Here is an 8595-nt window from a genome sequence, read left to right as displayed (position 1 = left end):
CATAATTTAAAAAACTATAGCTTTATTGTATAGTACAATTTCAAATTCAATTCTCTATTAGAAAGTCCTGAAAACAAATATTGCTCAAAATTTCTAAACCTCAAGCTTTGCTACACAATAAATTATAAATTCGACATGTTTTCGTAATTCGTTCAACATAGAATCCTATTTTGCTAAAAATATAAAATCGTACCATAGTTTTTCTATGGCTTCTCATACTACTTGCACAATAACGCGTCATATTAATTGCCACATAATTAAAAGTCGAAACCTCCTCATCTCTCAATAACATTAAGTATTCGGCTAGTTGTGTCTCCTCATTTCTCAATAATTTTACCCCTCCTGTCACCATAATAAATAAAGAAAAAAAAGTTCATAGATACATTTCGATACCCAGAATAATATTCTACCTAAACAGTATCATCACAATAATAGAATACTTAAAATATGTACAAAATACAAGATCAGGCTGTAGACCATGTATACAAAAATAACGAAATGACGAATTTATTTTACCCACACTGCTTAAAAAATTGATCATTTGCCTACATTCAATAGTTTGAACTGAAGTCCACGTCAACTATAACACTAAGGCATGAGATACGGGCCAGTGCTATCGTCTTGCTCTCATAAGAAATGTAATTCCGTCTAAGTGCATGCTTTATACTTTAGATTGAGCAAGGAGTTACAATTAACACTTTAAACGATCTCTCATGAACCCTCAGTCTATAATTGTAAACATCGACATTCCATTTTGAAAGCTACTGAAATGACTGGTTTGCTCTTAGCAAGGCGCGGCGCCTGTGTGTCTAGTACATTGTCTAAAAAAGGATTGTGGCCTGGGACCATATCTCGTTTATGTTGTTTGATTATTATTGTACACAATCGTTTTTAAACACTATTAGAAGGATTCCAACATATATTTTCTATTTTTTTTGAAATAATCTACTTAATTTTGATATATATGATGACATATTGGTTTGATATTTTCTAAAAGGAAAAAGTCCATTTTTGGCCATATAACTATTGTCCGAGTTTGATTTTGGCCATGCAACTCCAAAATCGGGTATCATTGACCATCCAACTCTCAAAATTGGTCAGATTTGGTCATCCTGGTGGTTTTGGGTGTGGTTTTATTGACGCGGACGCCACATGGCAGTGGGGCCCAACTGTCAGCCCTCCTCTCCCCCTCCCCCCCCCCTCTCTCTTTCTTCTCTCCTCTCCCTCTCTCTTCTCTTCTCTCCCTCTCCTCTCACCCTGCACGGCCCGCCGCCCTCCCCCTGCGTGCCTCTCAAGCTCGCCAGGCCGGCAGTGCTGGCCTGCGGCAGAGCTCGAGCGGTGCTGGCAGGGGTGTGCCTCCGCCCGCGTTCGTGGTCGCCGGGGTGCGCTGCCTTCTCGCGCCAGGAGCATGTTGACGCTCACTAACAATCATTTCGAGGCATCAACTTGATCAGAAAATTATGAGAGTTTGCATTTCTTACATGCATCTTTATTCAACAAAGTCCATAAACCACACTTTACCTTTTAGAAAATACAAGTTGTGTTTTTGAGCTAATATGCGGGTTACAAGCACACTTTGGCCCGACATAAAGTCACAGAAAATATCAGAGCACCGATTCAGCCTGAGATGGACCAAAAGTGATGCAAGAACCCAGTTCAGACAAGCGAAGACAGGCCACTACCAACGTGGACCAGACAAGGAGGCCCAGGACAGCCTGCTCGAAGAAGATGGGGGCGGTTGGCGCCGCTGGCAAGCCGATCGACCTACCTGGTCGGCCGACTTGGCCCGTGGGCCCCACCGCCTTAGCCAAGCCACGTGGCGCCTCCTAGTTGGTCCCTTTGGTCGGTTTGGAGAGTCTCACCCCATGGCTCCCTGCTATAAATACAGGGGGGTAGAGATTAGAACACACAGACACACACACACCACACTTCCTCTCCTCTCTTGCTCATCTTACATAGTCTTTAGGCTTAGTAGAGTTTAGGAGAAGTCTAGGAGTCCTCGAGTCGCCGGATCTGCTCGAGAGTCTAGTATGGGTTCATCTCTAGCTCTCTCTTGTAATATTCGGTTGTTTGTAATAGAATTAGACTATGGTTAACGATATCTGCTTGAAGTATGTTCTGAGTTATCGGATATATGCTTCTTGATATGGTTGTGTTATTGTTCAATGCTTGCATTGTATGATTGCCCTGTGCTTGAGATGGTTAGCCTATCGTTCTTAGAACTCTATCAACTGCTCTAGTATTCGTATGTTTGCTCTAGTGTGATGTCTGTCCATCCGGAGGGTGGGGCTCTGTGTAGGGCACTAGAGTATCCCTTACTAGTGTAGACATGATGTCTAGATTAGCTAAGAGTTGCTGGATGTCAACTATACCCACAGTTTGTAGAGGTAGCCGGCAGGTGGTGACAGCCCTTTCCGAGCCCGAGTAATCCTCCACGTTCGGTATGGGGGGTAGGAGGTACATAAAGCAGCCGGGGTGTATGGGCTCCTCCCGTTGCTTCGCTAGTTGTCTCCCTGTTGTGTAGTTTAATCTCTGACGATCTAACCAATGAGATAGTATAGATATAGCTAGCCTAGCACAGTTGACTCGAGCTCTAACTTCTGTCTTGCTCGCGGCCTAGAGCATCTTTTATCTTTTCTTTTATTTATCTAGAGGGTAGTTTGTGTGTGTGTCACACTACCTCCTACCATGTTATATATCTTACCCCTGTTTATGCATGAAAATATCCAATCTAGATAAAGTTCATCAACTAGTCTATATTTCTTCACTCACCCGCCTTCCTTGCGGAAATATAAATGACACCCCGGTATACTCCCGGGTAAAATGCTACAGTGGTATTCCGTGCGCTTGTGGATTCATTCGTGGTTCATGAAATACTGCCACCCATAATTGGCGTTTGCGGGCGTCATCGCTGCTTTCCCGGTGGTGACGTTGGTAGGCGCCAACAAGCATTTTTGGCGCCGTTGCGGGGAAGGCACAGATTGAAGTATATAGACAAAGTTATGAACAAAATCGAAATTGTTATTCGCTTGCTAAATAGGCTAACTTGGCTTTGTTTTCTTGTCTTTGTTGATATGAAAATAGGGTAGTGTATGACAAGTTTCGACTTGCTGCAAAACTTTCATTCCAATTCAGAGTCACTTTTGAGAAGAGTTCGACCTCGTATTGTACCTCCTCAAATCTCACCCTCGGCAACCGAACCAGTCATCGCATCGTCGTCAGCTTCTCAAGCTATGGCCCAGAAGACACTCCGTGATTGCTCTGTTCCGTCTGCTAACCAGGTCCCTACTGGGCACGAGGTTAACACCAGAGGGAAAAATTTCGAGATCAAGATGGGTCTCATTATGATGGTGTAGGCCAGCCCTTTCTGTGGCAAGGCCAATGAGGACGCCAATGCTCATCTCCAGCAGTTCCTGGAGCTCTGCAGTACTTTTGTTATCAAGGGTGTATCGCAAGATGCAATTCGGCTCCGTCTGTTTCCGTTCTCTCTCTTGGAGAGAGCGAAATAGTGGTTTTATGCTAACAAGGCTGCTGTGGACACTTAGGATAAATGTGCCAAGGTGTTCCTCTCAAAGTTCTTCCCGATGGGCAAAACCAATGCTCTTCGTGGTCGAATTTCGAATTTTCAGCAGGCATCAAATGAGTCAATTCTTGAAGCTTGAGAGAGACTTCAGGAGTACATTCTGGTGTGTCCGCACCATGGAATAGACAATTGGCTTATTCTACAGAACTTCTACAATGGGTTGATTCAATCATCCCGTGATCATGTGGATGCCGCTGCGGTTGGAGCTTTCTTCTCGCTGACCATTGAAAGAGCTACATCTTTAATCGAGAAGATGGTTTCCAACCAAGGTTGCAGCGATGATCGCCTCCAACCACGCCAGCGAGGTCTGCACTCCATCAAGGAGGCCGACATGCTCGCTATGAAGATTGATCTCCTCCTCAAGAAATTTGAAGATTATTCCCAAAATAAGGCTCAAATGCAAACACTTCAAGCCTTGGAAACTCATATGACGTGCGAGGTCTGCAGGAATGTTGGACATTCGGACAATAGCTGCCTAGAAACCCAAGAGGAAGCTTTATTTCTCAATGGCAACAATGGGTTTCGTCCACAAGGAGGTCAGGGGTGGAATCAACCACGCCCATACTATCAAAGAGGTAATGGAAATTAAAATTCTTTCAATCCTAACCAGCCTACCTTGAAAGATCTTGTCTACGGTCAAGCGAAGATCAATGAGTCCCTTCAGAAGAAGTTGGCCGCTATAGACAAATCAATGGAGACCATCCATGCCAAGATAGACGGATTCTCCACTGCTATGAAGAACCAGCTGAGTTTCAACAAGGTGCTAGAAACTCAATTGGCTCAATTAGCTGTTGCTACACCTGCTGCTAAACTAGAGAAGATTCCGGGGCAACCTGAATCAACTCTAAAGAGCGTCAATGTCATAAATGCTATGTGGAAAGAGCCACTCAGCAGGACACCCCTCAGCTATGCAGAGAAGCTTACACACCCAAGACGAGGTGCGTGGGGCGAGTTAGCAGCTACAATAAGAGAAGATCCCAGAACCCCAGTGATCAGTTGCTCAATCTTTGATTGTGAATTTGATCACGCCCTTTGTGACCTTGGAGCCAGCGTCAACATCATGCCCAAGGTAACATTCGAAAAGCTATGCTATCCATCAACTTTTCCTACCACTATGTGTGTTCCACTGGTGGATTCCACGATAAGATATCCTGAAGGAGTCGTGGAAAGGCTTATGGTGAAAGTCAAGAATACCTATATATTGGTGGACATTGTAGTCCTTAATATGGAAGGAGATCTTGGGATTCCGCTCATACTTGGGCGACAATTCCTCAAGGATACAAACGCCAGAATTGATGTAGGGACAGGAAGAATCAGCCTCCGCATCATGAGAAAGACCAAGGAATTCAAGTTTCAAAACAAGAGGGAAGTATTCCTGATTCATGAGGATAGTGAGAAACAAGGGTTATGGGCAGAACTCGGATGGGAAGATCAAGATTATCACTCCCCTGCCAAATCGGCTTGGGAGGATTGGGAGGTTCATACTCCACCAACCGAGCTAATAGAAGACGACCAGAAGATCCCCGATTTCATCACCAATACAGTATGGGAAGATCTGGAAATTGTCTATCCTACTTTCGAGGATCATGTTCCTGAACCGCCAATGCCATCAAAGAAGAACAAGAAGAAATGGCGCAAGAAGAATAAGACGTCATCAACAGCTACTACTTCTCCAGGTATGGACGAAACGACCTCAACCTGATCAGGTATGGAGAAAGGTCCTGCTTTTCGCACCCTAAACCAAGAGCTAGCTTGGGGGAGGTTCCCTCCCCTAAGTCAATTGTATCCTTTACTTGCTTTCGAATAAAATTTGATAAAAACTTTCAAAAACAAATAAAAATTCACTGCTTTATTTTCCTTTTTCATCATGCACGGTAAGAATGTTTTAACTCCTTATGACAAGTTGAAAGGATGATTTTTGCTTTGCTCTATCATGTTTGTTGTGCCTAGTTTGAAAATGAGAGTTCTCTTGAGTTTAAATCTGTTGGTTATGCAAATACCTTGACAATGAACCTTAAAGTTCCGTGGGTTGCATATGCTTGATCGAAGTCTAAGTTGTTGTGAGTATATATATGGTAAATAAGGTTGTGCAAGTTTGTTCTAGTGATGCTTGAAGTCTGGAGTTGTTTTCAAAAATCTAAAAAGGCAAGTACCCCAGTGAGATGCAAAGTCTTACCAGAGCCATATATCATATTCCATGAAAAACCTTACACATATGCTGCTTGATGTTCTGTTGAGTTTTGTCAAATTGTGTGACCCTAGTGAGATGTTTTTCATGCTTTCTCGATCATAAGCATGTACACGTCCCATCCATTTGCTACATTCATACACTGCGAAGTGGTATCACCATCCATCCATTCCACATTAATAAATGCTCCATGTCTTGGTGATCTCTCTCGTAAAACATCCCTGAAATAAAATAAAGTCAGATTATGGTTGCTCCAAAAAGAAAAAAGATGGCATGCCAAAGAAGCATGACCAAAAAAAAAGAAGAGAGAAAAAGGGGTAGCCATGTCTCAAAAAAAAAGAGATAGGGATGATTCGAGAGAGAAAACCATTGCCTCAAGGAGTAAGCCACAAACATCCATCCATCCATCCACTCATTCACTTGCACCTTTTGGTCGAGATTGCATGACTTATTTCTCCATGGATCCTCTCTTTGACTTTACAATATATGGAATGCAAGTATGCCCTGTTCTTATTCTACCTTGAGCTCCACAAAAGCTTTGTAGCAGTAGGAAAGATCGAAGACAGATACTGCCCTGGTAAGGAAATACAAGTTGAGTGCCTCGAGAGAGTTGTCCTGGAAACTTTGCCATGTTTTCAAAAATCTTTCAAAAAGTACCTCCAGATGGATTACAGATCTATGAGCAAGTAAGTACTACTCTATGCACCGTTCTAATTCTCAACAGCCCAAGACAAGGAAACAGCTAAGAAGCCCCATGAAGGAGTAAGGTAATTGTGCAAAGGTATGTTAGCCAACTTATTTAAGCTTATAGATGAACTCTCTACTTCAGACTATGACATGGCAGGTAGGGGTGGTAATGGGTCATGGCCCTAGTGGCCTCTTCAATGCCCAACAAGGCCCTTAAATTATTTAGTTCAAAATTGTATAAGATTAGAGCCCGGCCCTTTTAGGGCCCGTCCCTTAGATTTTTTTGTTCAAAATATTGGGCCCTTTATCACCCCTAATGGCAAGTAAGGTACGAGTCAAAGTGATTTTCTAATCAACAACCTGATTTGTCTTTTTTTGCTCAGGACGAGCAAAGGACAGCTTGGGGGATCTTGTTGACGCTCACTAACGATCATTTCCAGGCGACAACTTGATCAGAAAATCAAGAGAGTTTGCATTTTTTACACTTATCTTTATCCAATAAAGTCCCTAAACCACACTTTACCTTTTAGAAAATACAAGTTGTGTTTTTGAGCTAATATGCAGGTTACAAGCACACTTTGGCCCGACATAAAATCACAGAAAATATCAGAGCACCGATTCAGGCTTAGATGGACCAAAAGTGATGCAAGAACCCAGTTCAGACAAGCCAAGACAGGCCACTACCAACATAGACTAGACAAGGAGACCCAGGACAGCCTGCTCGAAGAAGATGGGGGTGGTTGGCTCTACTGGCTGGCCGACCGACCTACCTGGGCGGCCGACCTGGCCTGTGGGCCCCACCGCCTTAGCCAAGCCACATGGCACCTCCTGGTTGGTCTCTTAGGTCGGTTTGGAGAGTCTCACCCCGTGGCTCCCTGCTATAAATACAAGGGGGGGGGGGTTGAGATTAGAACACACACACCCCACACTTCCTCTCCTCTCTTGCTCATCTTGCATAGTCTTTAGACTTAGTGGAGTTTAAGAGAAGTCTAGGAGTCTTTGAGTCAACGGATCTGCTCGAGAGTCTGGTATGGGTTCATCTCTAGCTCTCTCTTGTAATATTCGGTTGTTTGTAATAGAATTAGACTATGGTTACCGATATCTACTTGAAGTATGTTCTGAGTTATCGGATATGTGCTTCTTGATATGGTTGCGTTATTGTTCAATGCTTGCATTGTATGATCGCCCTGTGCTTGAGATGGTTAGCCTATTGTTTTTAGAACTTTATCAACTGCTCCAGTATTCGTATGTTTGCTCTAGTGTGATGTCTGCCCATCCGGAGGGTGGGGGCTCCACGCGGGGCACTAGAGTATCCCTTACTAGTGTAGACATGGTGTCTAGATTAGCTCAGAGTTGCTGGATGTCAACTATACCCGCGATTTGTTGAGGCAGCCGACAAGTGGTGACAACCCTGTCCGAGTCCGAGTAATCCTCCACGTTCGGTATAGGGGGTAGGAGGTACATAAAGCTGCCGGGGTGTACGGGCTCCTCCCATTGCTTCGATAACGGTCTCCCTGTTGTGTAGTTTAATCTCCGACGATCTAACCAATGAGATAGTATAGATATAGCTAGCCTAGCACAGTTGACTCGAGCTCTAACTTCTGCCTTGTTCGCGGCCTAGAGCATCTTTTATCTTTTCTTTTATTTATCCAGAGGGTAGTTTGTGTGTGTGTGTGTCACACTACCTCCTACCATGTTATATATCTTACCCCTGTTTGTGCAAGAGAATATCCAATCTAGATAAAGTTCATCAACTAGTCTATATCTCTTCACTCACCGCCTTCCCTGCGGAAATATAAATGACACCCCGGTATACTCCCGGGTAAAATGCTACAGCGGTATTCCGTGCACTTGCGAATTCATTCGTGGTTCATGAAATACTGCCACCCAAAATTGGCATCTATGGGCGTTATTGCTGCTTTCCCCGTGGTGACGTTGGTAGGCACCAACAGTGCACCGCTGCCTCCACTCGCCGGGGCTCCTCCCGCCGCTACGAACAGGTTCTCCTCCCGCCGATATGCCCTAGGGCTCCTCCTGCCGCCACCCAGGGGCTCCTCCCGCCGCCTCCGCAGGGTCTCATCCCGCCGCTGCTCAGGTGCTCCTCCCTCGGCCGCCGCAGGGGTAGGGGCTCCTCTCA

The 8595-nt window shown here is 44.4% G+C and overlaps 1 non-coding gene across 1 annotated transcript; it reads right to left on the bottom strand.

The window, feature by feature from the left end:
• Positions 1-3599: 3599 nt before the first annotated feature.
• LOC120646627 lies at positions 3600-3706 on the bottom strand. The gene has a single exon (XR_005664527.1). It is a non-coding gene; the product is annotated as a small nucleolar RNA R71 (small nucleolar RNA).
• Between the last annotated feature and the right edge of the window lie 4889 nt (positions 3707-8595).

Source organism: Panicum virgatum, chromosome 8K (assembly GCF_016808335.1).
Source record: "Panicum virgatum strain AP13 chromosome 8K, P.virgatum_v5, whole genome shotgun sequence".
NCBI lineage: Eukaryota > Viridiplantae > Streptophyta > Magnoliopsida > Poales > Poaceae > Panicum > Panicum virgatum.
Note: the sequence above shows the minus strand (reverse complement) of the source record. Positions and strands in the feature narration are given on the sequence as shown.